The sequence below is a fragment of the Schistocerca gregaria genome, chromosome 2, assembly GCF_023897955.1.
Source record: "Schistocerca gregaria isolate iqSchGreg1 chromosome 2, iqSchGreg1.2, whole genome shotgun sequence".
NCBI lineage: Eukaryota > Metazoa > Arthropoda > Insecta > Orthoptera > Acrididae > Schistocerca > Schistocerca gregaria.
Genome location: NC_064921.1, coordinates 124,770,580 through 124,790,592, shown reverse-complemented (window position 1 = coordinate 124,790,592; position 20,013 = coordinate 124,770,580). Strand labels below are relative to the sequence as shown.

The 20,013-nt window shown below is 42.3% G+C and overlaps 1 protein-coding gene across 3 annotated transcripts in view; it reads left to right on the top strand.

Moving 5' to 3' along the window:
- Window positions 1-20,013, top strand: part of LOC126336494 (phosphoinositide 3-kinase adapter protein 1) — a 391,158-nt gene that overhangs the window by 97,319 nt on the left and 273,826 nt on the right. The window lies entirely within an intron of this gene.

Below are 20,013 nucleotides of genomic sequence, written 5' to 3'. Positions count from 1 at the left end.
AGTGCCTTAATTTAAATGGCAACTATGTAGAAAAGTAGAATTTAAGTGTGGCTTTCATCTGTATATAATAAAAACAATTTACAATACTTTATTTATTTTTAATTCCAAAACGTAATGTACTTTGTGATAGCCCTCGTATTATCTACACCCCGCTGGGTGTACGTTTGCGATGTTAAGTCTCTAGAGATGTTTAATTAAATGTAAGAGAACACATCAGTTCCCACACATTCCAAATGAAATCCATAAACAATTAGATTGTGCTGAAGGTTTTCTTTGCTCTTGGCAGATAAAGTGAGTAATGTTTGTTTTGCACAGTATTAGCGATTGTCCCTACTTCCTTCTACCAAGAAGTCGACGAGTGCTGTACTTTGTGGTCGGCGTTCCGGTTACGTAACGCCGCTGTGTACGGCCGTGGGAAGGCGACTGCACTTCGCCCTGTTCAATTCAAGCCGTCAGTCTCCTCGTTGGCTGTACCGCCGGTAGCAACACCGACTCAAAGGAAGGCCTCGCCGCTTGTTAGTGACGTCACGCCAGCTAGGCACGGCCAACGCCAGGTCTGTTGCAGGCATACTCATAATGGTGGTGTCTCCCTCTCTGACACACGAAAATGTGAAACTATTGGCGCTGGTTGACCAAGACACGTTGTTCTAAGAGATTTCTGCAATCAATTAATTGTGCAATTCATTACACTTCTTAACAAATAATGTACTCCTGAACTTAAATTTCCACCTGTTTTAAGGATTGACATACAAAAACAACTTCATGGTCCAGCAGCAACAGAATTCGTGCTTCTTTACCTTATTTGTACATCTGAGGAAGTTACGTATGTACTGGGTTGCTTTTACAAGAAACTGTGAACATTTTGGTGCTCTTCTTTAGGTATCTCGGTTGACTATGTGGTGAGGAGCACTGAATGTTAATTAAATACCTTGCGATTGTACACGGAGGGGGTGGGGGACAGAAGAAGAGGAAAAAGAGAGATACTTATTTTATCAAATAAAATTTTTTTATCTTATAAAGTTTCTCCTTTCAGTTGCAAGAGGGGAATATTTATCTTTTGTAATGTGCATGTTTAAAAAAGTTTAAGCTGAGCAGTATTTTCGATGTATGAAGCTATTTTGTGACCTCTTTAGAATTCCTTTCGTTGAAAACGACTGTAATCCAATGACTGGCAACAGTTGGACATTTACACAATGAAATTAGTTCACATTTCCAATGACGATGTCAAACGAAAATAAATAAATAAATAAAAGAAACGAGTTAATTGTAAGGGGGTTGGGGTACGTTTAGATAACAAAATGGATCAAGTAAATATAGTTACTTGAATGCAAAATTTCCGAAACTTGCAATGGGGCAAAGCATCTTCCCATATTGATCTACGTTTGTTTCGACAGGATTCAGTAATACAGAACTATGATCTTCATTTGTAGCTTTACGATAGTAAGAAAATCTTTCATCTACATAAAATTACAGAATCCAAAACAATACCAAACATTTTGTCCAAAAATAACAGATTTATAGTGATAAGCACGCCCAGGCGTTTCTCCCTGCAACAGACCTGGTGTTCGCCGTGCCTAGCTGACGTGACGTCACGAACAAGCGCCGAGGCCTTCCTTTGAGTCGGTTTTGCCCAGAGGCCGAGGGGCTCGAATGCTACTGTAGGCATCAATAACTATCCCTTCGTGGCCTACAATACTGCGCGCTTCACTGCCTGTAGAACTGTATACGGGGAGGTAACAAGCAAGTGGTAAGGGACTTCCGCTGGTCCGCGCAAATAGGATCAAAGCATCGGTAATTGTTGGTACTGGGTACTTCCATGTCCACCCCGGCACTTCTTTACTCGATGCTTTTCAATTGATTCTTTTATTCATGTCCAAACTTACAGCAGATATCGTATGAAACGGTCCAAGTGATAATATATGCGGTCCAGTCTCATTGTGACCACCGCCTGTATTCGACGTTAACGTGCAGTAACCAATCAGACGCCAGGTGGCAACACTAGCATCTCATCTTTAAGAGCAAAAGTTCTCATCGCTCAAAAACGTGCTTTAAGAATTGTACGTGATGCACACCCACATCATCTTAAAGGGTTGGTCATTCTGACAACTGCTTCACTGTATATTTGTTCCCTCATGATTTTTGTCGTAAGTAATCCACTGCACTTCAAAAGAAACAATGAAGTACATAATTATAATACCAGAAGGAAAAAGACTTTCATTACTCCAAATTAACATTGCCTTTAGCACAAAAAGCGGTGCACAATCCCGTAGCTAAAACGTACCCAGTGACATGAAATGTCTGACAGACAGCAAAGTAACATTTGAAAACAAACTGGAAAAGTATCTTCTTGGCAATCCTTTTATTATATAGAATATTTTCTATTGTTGTAATATGTAACAGATGGTGGTGATACTTATTAACTCACATCTGGACATTTATTAACAGTAGTAATTAAAACTTAAATTCTCAGGCTGTAGCCATATGTACAAATTAATTTGCAATGTAAACGTAAAATGAGCCGTTTCACATTATTACGATTAATTGTTTAAATGATACATGGAAATGAAACAAACAAACAAAGTTAATTCTCACAGTTTCGCAGTACTTCCTACACTGTATGTTCTTTTCTGTTCTTCCATTTTCCTATATTTATTTATTTATTCATTGTAACGGCCTGTGTAGTGCAGATATTCTGTTGTTACAATTGTCAGTTGTCTTATACTCTGTCCCTGTATCACTTTGCATATGTAATACTTCTTCAAACTGTTGTTTACTACTCTTATCAACTATTAATTGTAATTTATTAATTTCATTTAAAGCTCAGAGGGTCAGTGAGACTGTAAGTTTTGATTACGGTAGTGAAAGAACGCCTTGTAAATAAAGACTTGTACTATGCGATCTAGACGGTGTTATTCACAAACGATTCACAGTGATTGTGGACACATATTTATTTATTTCTTTGCTAGCCGAGAAACCAGGCATTGCCCAGATATTTATTTATTCCAGTCTTCTATTAGTCTATTTCCTCCTCCCTCTTCTCTCCGTCTATCTTGTCTTGCTCCCACTCTCTCTCTATCCCCCTTCCCGCTCTTTCTATCCACCTTCTGCCCCCCTCTCTCTACCCACCCCCTGCCTCGTTATCCACTACTTCTCCCTCCTTTCTCTGTCCATCCCTCTGTTCCGATACATGACGTCCACCCCTCCCTCTCTGTGCATTTCCTCTTGCCCCTCTCTGCGCCAACCTGCTGCCCCCCCCCCCCCCCCACTTGTAAATCTGTTACTTCCCCTTCTCTACATCTCCTCTTCCTCCCTTCTTTGTTAGTTTCATCCTTCCGTGTCCACGCCTTGCTCCCCCTCCTCGTCGTCCTCCTCCTCCTCTTCCCCTCTCTCCTCCTCTTGCATCCCCCCTTTCCTTTCCGTGTCCACCTCAGCCTCCTCCCTCTCTACGTCCATCTCCGCCTCTACCCCTTTCTCTGACCATTTCGTCCTCCCCTGTCCATCTCCTCATTGTATCTGTGTCTATCTCCCCCTTACCCTAACTGTCTGTCCATCTTGTCGCCCTCCCTTCTCTCCCCACATTATCACAGTCACCCCAGTCGGAGGATGGTAATACTTACCCTACACTATGTCTTTCAAATGGCTCTGAGCACTATGGGACTTAACTGCTGTGGTCATCAGTCCCCTAGAACTTAGAACTAGTTAAACCAAATTAACCTAAGGACATCACACACATCCATGCCCGAGGCAGGATTCGAACCTGCGAGCGTAGCGCCTACAACCGCTCGGTCATCCCGGCCGGCCTGTGTCTTTCCATATTGTAAATAATATGTGTACCAAATTTGATTGAAATAGTTCCACGGGTTTAGGATGGGCTTTTTACCCTAACTTTGAAATATATTTGACATATGCCTATGGAAGTGCACACCTTAATGTTTATGACATCGTATCTCCTGAGCTAAGTGTCATAAAATGATATAATTTTGCTGGTACATTCAGTGGTATAAGTGAATACTGTGTGAAAAATCTTACACAAATAGAGTTGGTAGTAAAGATTCATGCCGTAGTTTTACGGCATGAAGAGCGAAAATGCAGTGAGAGACAAACTTTTTTCCTTTCAACATTTTGTGGGGATCGTCAGCGAGCAGAAATTTCTTAAAGGTTTGAAATTACATGTCAGTTCTGTTGCAAGTCTCTCATTCTTAAATACTGGGTTTTCTCGCGTCGTGGACTGCACTGCTTTATCACCCACAACTCGTTCCGTTTCGTTGAGTGGTTGGTTGATTCGGTGGAGCTGACCAAACAGCGAGGTAATCGGTCCCATCGGATTAGGGAAGGATGGGGAAGGAAGTAGGCCATGCCCTTTCAAAGGAACCATCCCGGCATCTGCCTGAAGCGATTTACAGAAATCACGGAAAACCTAAATCAGGATGGTCGGGCGCAGCTTTGAACCCTTGTCCTCCCGAGCACGAGTCCAGTGTGTTAACCACTGCGCCACCTCGCTCGGTCCCGTTTCGTACGTGGGTGGCTCCTACCCCCACAGCGATTCTTTCCAGATAATAAGTGATATGTGTACCAAGCTAGGATGAAATCGGCGAAGTGGTTGAGGAGGAGATGTGGGACATAGAAACATATATACATACATACATTTTTATAGTTTCTAACATTCTGCGTGGTCTCTGTTTGTTCTAAGTCGTGTCTGCCTACCAATTTCGCGCAACGACGCTCTGAGCGTGTTTTTTAGGAAATTGACTAGTTTGAACCTGGGACCTGTTGCTGGTAAGGAGACGCCAGACCACACATGACATGAAGAGTTCAGAAGAGTTCAATGAGACTAGCGATGATATAATCAAATACTTAATGATTTCAGCGTCAGCTCAATTGCACTCCCTGTAAAAGAATCTTAATACTAACTAAATTTAGTGGAAGGGGTTCAAGTCTTTCCTATTTTTAGTTAGCTGGTAAAATAACGTCGAAAAAGCAGTTAAGTTTACCACTGGAAATTTTATTCTACTCACAAAACATTGTTTATAAATTGCACTATTGATAAAAGAAAATATTTTAATACAGGATGATAAAAACCAAATGTGTTCAACAAAAATGTGAACGAATATTCCCTGAATGGGATTCTAAGTTCTGTAATGAATCGAAGGATGACCTATGCCATATCACATCTATATTCTAGATTTAAGTTAAGTTTCACAAAAGAGAAAACCATCAAAATGGTCTACAGTGACCCTCAATTATCTTTAATTACTTATCTAACTTGTCGTAAATTACAGTGCCTGATGTAGCTTCTCAATAGTTATATAACAGAAAAATCATCGAGTTTCAGATCTTTTCTTCAAGTGGCAAATGTGAACACCATGAGTTTTAATTAACGATCGACACTAGTATTACGCAAAAAGGAGGTGTAACAGATGACACTTCTGCAGTTCTGAGTGAAGCCTTATGCGCTCAAAAATGCGGCATCGCGTGCGTTCATTACCTTGTCGGTGTTTTCAACGTAACAGAGACGTGAAAAAGTCTCACGCTAAAACTTGCAGCTGGTGTGGCCTTTTAGTGTTATCATAAGATCTATACTGTTCTTCTGGAGGGCTCTATCTTTTAACATGGGCTGGGGGTGGTCCTGACGGTTGGCTGGCGACGTGGGTGTCCGTCTCTTATCGTAGGACCTTCTAGATTAACACGGTTCTGCTCTCGGCTTCTGTTCTCGTTTCTCCCCTCGGAGAACTGCGTCTGTCTCACAGTGGGAAGGTATGACATGCATTTAGGCATTCTTGTGTTAGTCTGTGGTATTCCATTTGTTCACTCGTTAATCGTATTACTTTGGTTAATTTAATGTCACGATTTATTCGGAGCTATGTGACATACTGCTGGATTTGCTTATCATGTCAGGGTTTTCATGGAATGTGTTGGATTTGCCTGACACCTTACAAGTTGTATAGATTAATACGTCTGAGACTCAAATGCTCGCTGCATTGACTGTTCTACAGGAGTACGCAGAGTGACTCGTATCGATGCCATGAGCACATGGCATGCCGCGCACTAGTCGTAAATAACGCTCCCCGCCAGGTAACGTGTGTGGATCTGTAGCAATAGTGTGTGACCGCAGCTCCAGTGCTGCCAACTACGACTGCCTTGCACATAATGCAGTCCTCAAGGGGTTTGTTTACGCGGAGACACATTAGCCGGCAGATCTGCCGCCCACAGCGCTGTGACCGGAGAGCAAACCTGCCGCTTCACTTGTGACGCAGGGCTCCGCCCGCCATTATCCCCGTGTTCGCTCCAGGCAAACACCGAGAAGGCGTCGGTGGCAGCGGGCGGCGCCGTCGTAAATGGATGAAGCGAGCAGACGGGGCGAGCCGGCGCTTGCCGGCCCGGAGCTCAGATCCGGTGGGAAAGAGGGGGGAGGGGGGGGGGGGGGGAATGCGAGTGGCGCGCGTCATAGTCGATCGAGGTGTGACGTGAGTCGATAAAGCGGCGGATCGACGTTCGGCCTGCAGCCACAGCCCCCCGTGGCGCCAGCTCGCGCATTGTACCATTAACACAGAGTGACGCCCTTCACAAAGCGTGCGTTCTGCTAGTGCCTACGGGTGTCGAAAAGAGGCGTTGTGGTTAGAGACACGACAGACAGTATCCAGCGACTGGAAAAAAGCGCAGGTGACGCCTGTATATAAGAAGGGTAGAAGGACGGATCCTCAGAATTACAGATCAATATCCTTAACATCCTTAACAGAAAGGAGCGTATAAGATGAACATCAACAGAAGCAAAACGAAAATAATGGAATGTAGTCGAATCAAGTCGGGTGATGCTGAGGAAATTAGATTAGGAAATGAGACGCTTAAAGTAGTAGGTGAGTTGTGCTATTTGGGGAGCAAAAAAACTGATGATGGTCGAAGTAGAGAGGATATAAAATGTAGACTGCCAATGGCAAGGAAAGCGTTTCTGAAGAAGAAAAATTTGTTAACATCGAGTATAGATTTAAATGTTAGGAAGTCGCTTCTGAAAGTATTTTTATGGAGTGTAGCCATGTATGGAGGTTACACGTGGACGATAAATAGTTTAGACAAGAAGAGAATAGAAGCTTTCGAAACGTGGTGCTACAGAAAAATGCTGAAGATTAGATGCGTAGATCACATAACTAATGAGGAGGTATTGAATAGAATTGGGGAGAAGAGGAGCTTGTGGCACAACTTGACTAGAAGAAGGGATCGGTTGGTAGGACATGTTCTGAGGCATTGAGAGATCACCAATTTAGTATTAGAGGGCAGCGTGGAGGGTAAAAATCGTAGAGGGAGACCAAGAGATGAATACACTAAGCACATTCAGAAGGATGTAGGCTGCAGTAGGTACTGGGAGATGAAGAAGCTTGCACAGGATAGAGTAGCATGGAGAGCTGCATCAAACCAGTCTCAGACTGAAGATCACAACAACATCCCTAACATCGGTTTTTTGCAGGATTCTCGAACATATTCTCAGTTCGAATATAATGAATTTCCTTGAAATAAAGAAGTTGCTGCCCATGCATCAGCACGGCTTTAGAAAGCATCGATCCTGCGGAACGCAACTCGCCCTTTTTTGACACGATACCCTGCGAACCGTGGATGAAGGTTATCAGTCGGATGTCATATTCTTTGACTTCCGGAAAGCGTTTGACTCGGTGCCCCACTGCAGATTCCTAACTAAGGTACGAGCATATGGGATTGGTTCCCAAGTATGTGAGTGGCTCGAAGACTCTTTAAGTAATAGAACCCAGTACGTTGTCCTCGATGGTGAGTGTTCATCGGAGGTGAGGGTATCATCTGGAGTGCCCCAGGGAAGTCTGGTAGGTCCGCTGTTGTTTTCTATCTACATAAATGATCTTTTGGATAGGGTGGATAGCAATGTGCTGTTGTTTCTTGATGATGCTGTGGTGTACGGGAAGGTGTCACCGTTGAGTGACTGTAGGAGGATACAAGATGACTTGGACAGGATTTGTGATTGGTGTAAAGAATGGCAGCTAACTCTGAATATAGATAAATGTAAATTAATGCAGATGAATAGGAAAAAGAATCCCGTAATGTTTGAATACTCCATTAGTAGTGTAGCGCTTGACACAGTCGCGTCGATTAAATATTTGGGCGTAACACTGTAGAGCGATATGAAGTGGGACAAGTATGTAATGGCAGTTGTGGGGAAGGCGGATAGTCGTCTTCGGTTCACTGGTAGAATTTTGGGAAGATGTGGTTCATCTGTAAAGGAGAACGCTTATAAAACAATAATACGACTTATTCCTGAGTACTGCTCGAGCGTTTGGGATCCCTATCAGGTCGGATTGAGGGAGGACATGGAAGCAATTCAGAGGCGGGCTGCTAGATTTGTTACTGGTAGGTTTTATAATCACGCAAGTGTTACGGAAATGCTTCAGGAACTCGGGTGGGAGTCTCTAGAGGAGGCGTTGTTTTCGTGAATCGCTACTGAGGAAATTTAGAGAACCAGCATTTGAGGCTGACTGCAATACAATTTTACTGCCGCCAACTTAGATTTCGCGGAAAGACCACAAAGATAAGAGGGATAGGGGCTCGTACAGAGGCATATAGGCAGTCATTTTTCCCTCGTTCTGTTTGGGAGTGGAACATGGGGAGAATATGCTAGTTGTGGTACGAGGTACCCTCCGCCACGCACCGTATGGTGGATTGCGAAATATGTATGTAGATGTAGATACACCCCTTTTTTCGAGTCAATGAAATACTCAATACTTTGGATTCCATGCAGAAACCGACTTAATGAGCGACAGCAATATCTTCGGCATCGAAGCCTACAACAGTACTCTTAAAACCTCTGTGAATTACATGGAAGAGAGCACTTCCACTATATCAGTTATTAAGGCTTTTTTCTGTTTCGTGGGAAGAATGATTGCTTCAACGCCTCCATGTAATTAATCTTCGTGATCCCTGCGGGTGCAATACCTAAAGGGTTGTAGCATATTGTCGGAATCGCTGGAAATTAATTCATCAGAGTAAATAGCCTGTAACAGGATAGTTTGCGTCTATCTTCAAGCGACTGTTCGTTTTGTTTTCCTCATAGCACCCGATATGGGTCAGACAAATCTGTGCACCAACCAGGCTGCCCTTCTTTATACACGTCCAATATTTTCTATTAGTCCTATTCTTCATAGGTATCAAACACGTAACCAACGCTAAAACGACACTCTTCTTGCGTTGGCGAATTATGACGTAGCCTGCAACAAAACTGACACAAGTGCCCTGAAGTGGACAAATTGCGAGATAGACATGTGAAGTTTTTTTCGTACATGACAGGACAGTTCACACGCACTTTTCAGTGACATAAACTAAAAATTGCTTTTTCTTGACTTGTGTCGCTTTTCTTGCTGGCAAAAGATCTATGTTACAGTAACATTCCCAATATTCTAGGATCGGTCGATGAGTATTTTGTAACCAGGCTCCTTTGTAGTCAATCTACATTTCCCTATTGTTCTACCAGTGACCCGAAATCTGCCATTTGATCGATCCATTTCGTATCACTACAAACTTTTGCACCCCAAATATTTAACTTGATCGATTCTAACTGTCATTTCTCTCGGAAAAGCAGGTGAGTGATATAATATATACATGTAAAACATTTACAGTATACTCATGCTTCCTAACACATGAAAAACAGTTTTCTCACGTTCGCCATCAAGGGGAAATACAGACACTAGATTTTGATCGATTCCTGCATCCTTATAACAAACGTGTCTAAAGATAGAGCTGTTTGGCCCTGAAATTTTACATCAGTGAGTGCAGTTGCAGGGAAGAGGCAAAAGCCAATACAGTTGTAAAAATATTTGTTTTTCTTTTTGAAAGGCAATTATCAGCATATCGCACACTGGAAACAACAGCGACAATTCAAAAATGCAACACTTTAGAAAAATAGGTTTAAAGAATTCCATAAAATTTACGTCGAGATAGTATAAGCTTCTTGTAAACGTCAAAAAAGTATTTTTGCAGTAAATTCCACTGCAATCGATATAGGAGTAATATGGACATGGAGCTCTGTTCTCGTCGAAAGTGAGGAGTTATCAGGTGGTTGCTCAGTAGTTCTTTGAGTTTCGTCACTTTTCTTGGTTTCCTAAAAACATTTTTGTTTTTTCTTGTGACCCCTTTGTGATAATTTTGCCACTTTTCCACCCCAGATAATACTTTTTTCTGCTTATTGTAATAAAACTCAACGTTCGATACTCTATCAGCTAAAATCAGTACTTAAGTTAGAATAGAAACTGAGAAACAAGTTGATATTGTATCATCAGAAAAACACAAAATTCTAAATTATAATTTATAAAAATTAGTTAAACATCAATTAGGTACAATTTAAGGAAAACTATTTACAAAACGTAGATTCATAGATGGTAATATATAATTTAGGAATACTTTTCGCCGAGGAGAGATTCACTACGAACATTTTTTTTTATAGAAGAAATACCTAGTTTTTCTTGTACGCTGCAACACACGAAATTTCGTAATATTTACTACAGCTATAATCGTCAATATGTGCATGCATGCATGTCTGAAGGACAATGTATTCCAAAATACGCTGAATAAACACAAACATTATATCAATCAACTGTATTAAATATTTACATCCAACTTACCTTCTACATGAACAGTGTCTAAACTCAGAATGTGGCGCTCTTTCGAATGACCCATGAACATCTGCCGGTAGCAACGCTGAAGCGTCACTCTTCTTGCCGTGGCGAATCACGACGTAGCCTGCAACAAAACTGACACGAGTGCCCTGAAGTAGACAGATTGCGAGATAGACATGCGACGTTTTTTTTCGTACACAATGGGACACTTGACGCGCGCTTTTGAGTGACATAAACTAAAAATTGCTTTTTCTTGACTTGTGTCGCTTTTCTTGCAGGCGAAAGATCTGTGCTACAGTAACACTCCCAATCTACAGCTTCGACATGATGTGAACACCCAGATTTTACATTATATACAGAAAGTCACCGAGATAGGAAAGGTGACTTGTAGCACAAGCTAAAAAAATCTTTTAAAACAATGAACGGAGTGTTTCTAACCAAGCTACAATGAATTGCACAGGGACTCTTAAGTGACAGCAAACCTACGCCGGTCATAGGGTGAGGCAGCTATTCGGTACCTTATCAAGGACATCGTGGTTAATGGTAATATCCATAGGCTCCTTCATAACAACGTTACGGGGAACGCCTGCCGCTGTAGCAGCGTTACGTAATGCCCGATGGAGCTTTTCCGTTATCGTCGTTAAACACGCGCCTGGTTGTCTGGACCTCTCCGCAACTTTCGTGCGATGTGAAGCCCTCTCGTAGGTTTCCAGTTGCTCTGGCCGGCGATCCGCCTGAAGAGCAAAACGCAAGCAACCCAAGACCCCGTTTATACCAACGCGGCAAAGAGACGCTTTAAATTTTGGCGCTGATCCCGAGATAGGCTGCATGCTCGAAACAGGACAGACGAAGTAAAAATCATCGTTTAGTAGTGACAGCATTACCTAATCAGGAAACAGGAGTAGTTGCACCAGTACATTACGGACAATAATCTAAATCCACCCCTTTCTTCCTTCATGCGGGAACCGTATAAAGAAGGCATAGGCACGGAGTGGCTGAAATGCGAAACAAGTACTTCATATTACCGCGACTGACTCAGTTGCTATGGATCGGAACATAAGTGCTTTCCTTTCCTCGGATATGACTCGCCAGTAGTTAACGCCCTGTTTTTAAGTTTGATAACACTGTAGCTGCAAGAAGGCACTTGTTAAGTTTCGAAAGATAGCTGAGGAAGATTGGAGTCGCAGTTCAATGGTGAGTGCAATAGCTTCACGCGCTTCACGCTTGCGTAACAATACAGACACCTACAGGTTTTCCCCCTTTCGGTTGCTTCATCACCGACAGAATAATCAAATCTGAAAAATCAAACTTTCCTGTCCTGGATTTACAGGTGATTCTCATTAACGTTTAAAAACGGCGAAGCGACGTAGATAACGCTGAAATGATAAGTTCAATATAAGACACATGGCATCACTAATGCCCGGAAATACCCCAAAAATGGATGAGAAATGCTGAACATGTGACATCAGCAGATGACATACCTCGCGCACATGCAGTGGTTTGGCGTGTGCGTGAAGGGTTGATTGAAGGTTGCAATACTTGCGTTCGAGCAAACAATGCCAGGAAAGGTTGATATTATAAATAAATGCATAACTTTGGCATAACCGAATATGTACGGTACGGTACGGTACGGTGAAGTTACAGACTGTGCTCCGTAGTCACACGGTAGACCATGTTTTCGCACTCTTGTCAGCTCATAATCAGTGTGAACAAGGTCATTTTACGATGTTTCTTAAATGTTGTTGTTGTTGTGGTCTTCAGTGCTGAGACTGGTTTGATGCAGCTCTCCATGCTACCCTATAGTGTGCAAGCTTCTTCATCTCCCACTACTTACTGCAACCTACATCTTTCTGAATCTGCTTAGTGTATTCATCTCTTGGTCTCCCTCTACCATTTTTACCCTCCACGCTGCCCTCCAATACTAAATTGGTAATCCCTTGATGCCTCAGAACATGTCCTACCAACCGATCCCTTCCCCTGGTCAAGTTGTACCACAAACTCCTCTTCTCCCCAATTCTATTCAATTCCTCCTCATTAGTTATGTGATCTACGCATCTAATCTTCAGCATTTCGAAAGCTTCTATTCTATTCTTGCCCAAACTATTTATCGTCCATGTTTCACTTCCATACATGCCTATACTCCATACAAATACTTTCCGAAACGACTTCCTGACACTTAAATCTATACTCGATGTTAACAAATTTCTGTTCTTGAGAAATGCTTTCCTTGCCATTGCCAGTCTACATTTTATATCTTCTCTACTTCGACCATCATCAGTTATTTTGCTCCCCAAATAGCAAAACTCTTTTACTACTTTAAGCCTATCATTTCCTAATCTAATTCCCTCAGCATCACCCGGTCGCAGGTTCGAATCCTGCCTCGGGCATGGATGTGTGTGATGTCCTTAGGTTAGTTAGGTTTAAGTAGTTCTTAGTTCTTGGGGACTAATGACCACAGCAGTTAGGTCCCATAGTGCTCAGAGCTATTTGAACCATTTGCATTATCACCAAGGACTATGTGACCATTTTGCCTGATCATTGGTAAAATCTTTGTTTCCCAAAACTCAAATCATCCAGCGCGAGGATGAATTGTCGCATCTATCCTGCCCACCACAGCCACCAGGTCCCAGTATTACTGAACCTTCAAAAAAAAAAAAAGTTCAAATGTGTGTGGAATCTTATGGGACTTAACTGCTAAGGTCATCAGTCCCTAAGCTTACACACTACTAAACCTAAATTATCCTAAGGACAAACACACACACCCATGCCCGAGGGAGGACTCGAACCTCCGCCGGGACCAGCTGCACAGTCCATGACTGCAGCGCCTGAGACCGCTCGACTAATCCCGCGCGCACTGAGCCTTCGTGGGCAACTTGGGAGAGAAGGGTAAGTGACGGCTGTTCACCTCCATCACGTTACCTAAACTTGCCATTATTTTTCAGAAAGAATGGTATGATATTCCCTTCTTATAAAAGCATACACGACCTGTGGAGTCGATTTGAAACTGTTTTCAGTGCTAACTTTTACCTAACCGATATTAGGCGTGGTAATGAGTTCTCAGTGTTTCCATATTTTTATCAGCCACTAAATTTTGTCCTTTGAGCGTATGTCCGGTCTGGCGGGGCTCAAAAACGGTTTGTAACAACGTAATTAAATTGGAAGGTGACAGTCTTACGACGGAATCTGAAACGGGAATCATACCATTAAAATATGTCTCGAAAGGCTAACTTGGAACTGGAGAGTACGGCTTCGAGCTGCTACTTAATTATTTGCTGTGTGACTCACTTTCATAACAGCACTCGTTGCCAGCGGCAGGATTCTATGTACAGACGGCGCCGAGTGGAATTGGAAGTGCGGCGAGGGCCGGCAGAGTGAGTGAGTGAGACAGCAGGTGCGGTAACAGTTGAATGCGGCGGGCGAAGACTGAGGCGGCAGAGGCCTCACTCATCTCATGAATGGAAGCGCCGCGCAGGCCCCCATTCAGCCAGACGGCGGCTCTGATGTCGCGGCGAGCCTGGCAGAGGGACGGGAAGGGACGAGGCGTTCTGCCCGGCTGCTGGCGGGTATAAATACACGGCCGCCAACCTTGCCGCAAGGACACGGCCTGCGACGGCTGCCTACGCGCGGCTCGCTCGAGCAGGGTGATGACCCCTTTAGAGTCAAATGTCATGTCACTGGATCTGTTGCCAGTCGTATCTAGTCGTTACTTAGTAACGAGAATCCTACGAGATACAAAGTATTGGTTCGTTTTAGACTATAGCTACGCAAGCCGATTCAGCTGCCCCTACAGCTGTCGTTTCATTCAACCCGCAGTTCTTTCAAAACGACGAGCGAGATTTTCATATTCTCACGCTCACTACGCGCAAACTATTCGTTCAAAAGAAAAAAAGAATAGGAGCTCTTTGCAGGAATTTTAAAGTAGTTAGTTTTCTACTGGGATACGTTTTCGCTAGAGGCCGTAATTTTCGAGTCATTCAAGAAAAACGTATAAAAATTACCTTCGAACTCACTCCCCCTTCCACATTCAGTCCGCAATCGTTCAGGATTTCTAGTATGTTCTTCATGGCACTCCCTCCTACCACTGTACAAATTTTTGCGACTGCATGAATTATTTCCCACTTTCTACCTTTTTCGGTTTTTATTGATTGGCATCACTACACCAGCAGCTTAGCTAGAACTTACAAATTGTAAAACTGACTTTCGTATAAATTTTACCTAGCAATTTTGTGAATTCTAACAGCATAAAATTTAAAAAAAATACATCGCTGTATTCGTCAGGCCTTCTCTCCACGAAACTACTGTGCTTGTAAGGGTTAAGGCTGGATCGAATTGTCAACGTAATTCACTTCAGCTTAACGTTTACAAAAGTCGTTTTTCGTTCATTACCCTCTTGGGCACGTTTAAATTAATAATTGATTGGCGACTCCATGAGTGCTGTGTGCACAACGACCAAATGATAAATAAAATTATAAGGAAGGTCAGCATTTGCCGTAATTTGATGATTTATTTACAGCAAAGTCGAGTTTCGATCACATAATGATCACCAGTGCTTTAGCGTACAAATTAAAGCTCGTAGGCACTGGTGTCTTGGTATTAGCAGTAACAGAAGCTATGAAACGATCGGGCTTTAATTTGCTGTTAATAAATCATCAAAATTACGGCCAATGCTGACCTTCCTTCTAATTTTGAATTAATAAAGTTCAGGAAATAGCTGGCTATGCTGCCGTTATAGCCCAATCAATAGAGAACAAAAAAGATCGAATATCGGGAATATTTTATGTAGTGAAAGCAAGGTGTGCCCTCGAACATCACACTACTTTAATTCTATCATATGTAGTTTGTTTAATGAAGGTAGTTTTTTTTTAGAAATTAGGCTGTGTATTGTTTTGGTTATTTTGAATTAATTTGTTTCGTTTTAGGCATATTTCCTTAGTATATATATATATATATATATATATATATATATATATATATATATATATATATATATATACTAAGGAAATATATATATCTGGTTAAATATAAATACTTAAAAGTTTATTTTATTATTAATAAGTGATTATTTTAATACATTTAGTTACCGGAGGATTATAGCTACTTATGTTTTAGCTTAAAATAAATTATTGTATTATAAATTTTATAATAATTTGTAGATTAATATTAAATATTATTATAACTGGATATAATAAATAAGATTAATAATATAATGTACTAATGTACTAATATAAATAATAATATTAATTATAATAATATAATTATAAAATTATCTATAATTAGATTATTTAATTAATATTTAAGTTAACTTAATATAAAATTAATTATATATTAATAACATCACATTAATTTACATATTTGTATCGAATTCCCCATTACATATATTTATTATATTATTTAATCTTTCTTTTTTATTATTAGTGAAAAGAAAGATTAAATAAGAAAGAATACAATACATTTATTTGTATACATGTTCCATATCTATCTTTATATATAACAGAGAAGTTGTTGTGGTCATGAAGGGGAGTAGGTGCGTTTGAGGGACACTTTTGTACGTTGTTCTTGAATAACTCTAAAACTGTGATCTACAGATAAAACTTAGGCTGGTGCAAAATTTAACTAGCCTACATTATTTTTCCTACAAAAAGGTCATGATCATTTTTTTCTGCAGGAGTAATTTGCAGGTAGCGAGCGAGAGAATTTGAAAATCTCGCGCGTGGTTTATGAACAGCTGTGACACTGCTGATTGCATAAAACGACACCTGTATGGGCAGTCTAATCACCCTGTATGATACACACACGGATCGAAAGTATCCGGACACCCCTATGTAATGCGGAATTGAGCAGTCGATGTCCTGAGAGGTGGGCTCTTTGGTATGCAAGGAGGCGGGGACTATTGAAAGTAGAGCAGCAGTAAGAGCAGAGTGGGTCGGTCAGGAAAGCTCTAAGACTTTGAACGTTGGCTAGCCACTAGATGTTACCTGAGTAACAAATCTATCCGGACGCTTTTGATAAGGTAGTGTAGAACGCGCGCGCCCCTACCGTTGCCGTGTTGAGTTTTTTAAACCAACATCTGTGTCACGTGACGAAGGGCAAAATGTCAAACTACAGTTTTCCCATTTGTACCTAATCAGGCATTGATTATGACAGTTAGACAACTTTTGTTAGTGGCTTTACACGAGCAGCAAGTAAAAGAAAAGCTGTCATCAATGCGGAATTTGTTTGAACGGTACACAGTGCTGTATTAGGCGTGGCCCTGTTCGATGTGGTACGCCGTTGTCCCCCTCCGACCTTTGAACTGAAACACCCAGCCAGCTATTGGGGACCTACAGCTGAATGAATCGTGGTGCAATTCGGCATTTTTCTCACCAACAAACATTGCCAGAAGTGAAAGGTGCGGTACGTGGGGGACAAAAATCTTTGGAGTGATCGGCGATCGAACCCACGACGTTTGTTTCCGTTGTATGGCACTTCACTACTGAGACGTCGAGTACTGGTGCAATTCGTCTAATTTCTCCGAAATTCGTAATATTAACGCAATAGTTCACGACTCTTACACTTAGCCAGTTGAAAGGGTAGCAAACAGTGTAGAATACACTCATTTTACAAGCGACGAAATCACATCTTTCCTGTGAATTCCTGTATTTGTTGCACTTAGTGATTTAGTTGACTACTTCCAAAACAGCAGAAGACAAAACATCTGTTTGGTATGAAGCATGTAGTTTTCTGACAATTTCTCAAAAATATATGAAGAAATGACATCAGTTTCTATCGGTAAAGTCCGGTTCTTTACATAAAATAATGTTTTATGATTTATGACTTTTGATTAATCCAGTACAGACACGGAAACAGTATCCAGATGAGAAGCATAGAATATTAGAAGACTTTGATTTTGGATTAAATTCGTTTAGTTCAAAATTCATATGGCTCTGAGCACTATGGGACTTAACTTCTGAGGTCATCAGTCCACTAGAACTTAGAACTACTTAAACCTAACTAACCTAAGGACATCACAAACATCCATGCCCGAGGCAGGATTCGAACCTGCGACCGTAGCGGTCGCGCGGTTCCAGACTGTAGCGCCTAGAACCTCTCGGCCACTCCGGCCGGCAAATTCGTTTAGTGATCTGGACATTAACAATCCGTTGTCTCAAAATGTCATATATCAAGGTCTAGATCTGAGGATGCAACTATTTGGGCACCCCTGATTGTGACGTGTGTTCCATTTAGTTTGAATTGATAATATATTCCTAAAACGACGTACTACCTGTAACCTCAACTGTCAGCAAAATAATGTTACACTCGCGGCTGTTCCAGTTTTATTTTCCTGCTGTGTACTTTAGCTGTGTTGGTCGGAGCGCCGCTGCAGTTAAGGCAAGCTTTGGCACAGAGACTCGGGCCCCAGCTCTAACTGCGTAGCCCTGTAACCCTTCCATGCCCTTCCGCCGCAGATGCTGAGATTCCTGGGTCACGTGACTCGCAAACAGCGGCGCCCTTGTGGGCAGAACCCCGGTACAGGACTGGAGCTCACCGTATGTCTTCTCCCGCCGCTGCGTGCGTTACCAGCTCGCAGCCCGAAATCTGATTGTGGCGTGCTGCAGTAAAGAGGGACGCAGCTATATACGATGTTTTGAACTCTGGAGCCACAGCCAGGGGAAGGATTTCTCGAGTTCAAGGTGCGCCATATATGACGCCCGAATTTCGCGGCTAGATGTGACGTGTGACACCCGAATGTTCCGAGTGGATGCGCCGTTGCAGACACCTTTATGAGCAGTCTATTTCAGAGAGGTCTGTAGTCAGAACGCTAGCAGGTAGCAGGATAACCAATTTGGAATGCGGGATGGTCATCGATAGAAGACGCATGGCTCATAAAACTTGGGTTTTCGAGGTGGGCTGTGTATGGAGTGGTTGTTCACTGCCGCAGAGACAATGTCTCCACGTGCTTAAACCGCGACACAGGACGACCACAAATGAGTGACGAACGGATGTCATGTCATCTCCGTAGTACAATGCAGGGCATTCGACGGTCCACAATTCTACATCAATGTCTACATCTATACTCTTAAAGTCACTTTGTAGTGTATAGTGGAGGATACTTCGCATACAAAATCAGTGGAAAACATTCTAAAATGCGATGGGTATTTTATTTTTAAAAATTGTCCGGTTTGGGCCTAAAAAAATGGTTTAAATGGCTCTCAGCCCTATGAGACTTAACATCTGAGGTCATCAGTCCCCTAGACTGAGAACTTCTTAAACCTAACTAACGTAAGGACACCATACACAACCGCGCGGGATTAGCCGAGCGGCTTTTGGCGCTGCAGTCATGGACTGTGCGGCTGGTCCCGGCGGAGGTTCGAGTCCTCCCTGGGGCATGGGTGTGTGTGTTTGTCCTTAGGATAATTTAGGTTAAATATTGTGTAAGCTTACGGACTAATGACCTTATCAGTTACCTCCCATAAGATTTCACACACATTTGAACTTTTTTTTTAACACCATACACATCCATGCCCGAGGCAGGATTCGAACCTGCGATCGTAGCAGCAGCGCCGTTCCAGACTGAAGCGCCTAGAACCGCTTGTCCACAGAGGCCGGCTTCGGCCTAAACTTAGGCCATCTTCAAACAGCACCATCAACTGAAATTGACGATGCGTACAACAATCAGTTGCCCTCAGTCGCTGAAACTGTGAGTAATTTTAGCGACTGAGGTCAACTGACTGTTCTTAGCATCAAGTTCAGTTGCTGGTGCTGTCTGAAGATGAACTAAGTCTAGGCCGAAACCGGGCATTTTAATAAAATACCCATCGCGAAATAGACTGCTTTTTCACTGATTTTATGTAGATTACAAAATCGCTGTTGCGAAAGTCATCATCATCATCTTCATCATCATCATTTAAGACTGATTATGCCTTTCAGGGTTCAGACTGGAGCATAGCCCCCTTATAAAATTACTCCATGATCCACTATTCAGTGCTAACATTGATGCCTCTTCTGATGTTAAACCTATTACTTCAAAATCATTCTTTACCTAATCCAGGTACCTTCTCCTTGGTCTGCCCCGACTCCTACCCTCTACTGCTGAACCCATGAGTCTCTTGAGTAACCTTGCTTATCCCATGCGTGTGACATGACCCCACCATCTAAGCCTGTTCGTCCTGACTGCTACATCTATAGAGTTCATTCCCAGTTTTTCTTTGATTTCCTCATTGCGGACACCCTCCTGCCATTGTTCCCATCTACTAGTACCTGCAATCATCCTAGCTACTTTCATATCCGTAACCTCAACCTTGTTGATAAGGTAACCTGAATCCACCCAGCTTTCGCTCCCATACAACAAAGTTGGTCGAAAGATTGAACGGTGCACAGATAACTTAGACTTGGTACTGACTTCCTTCTT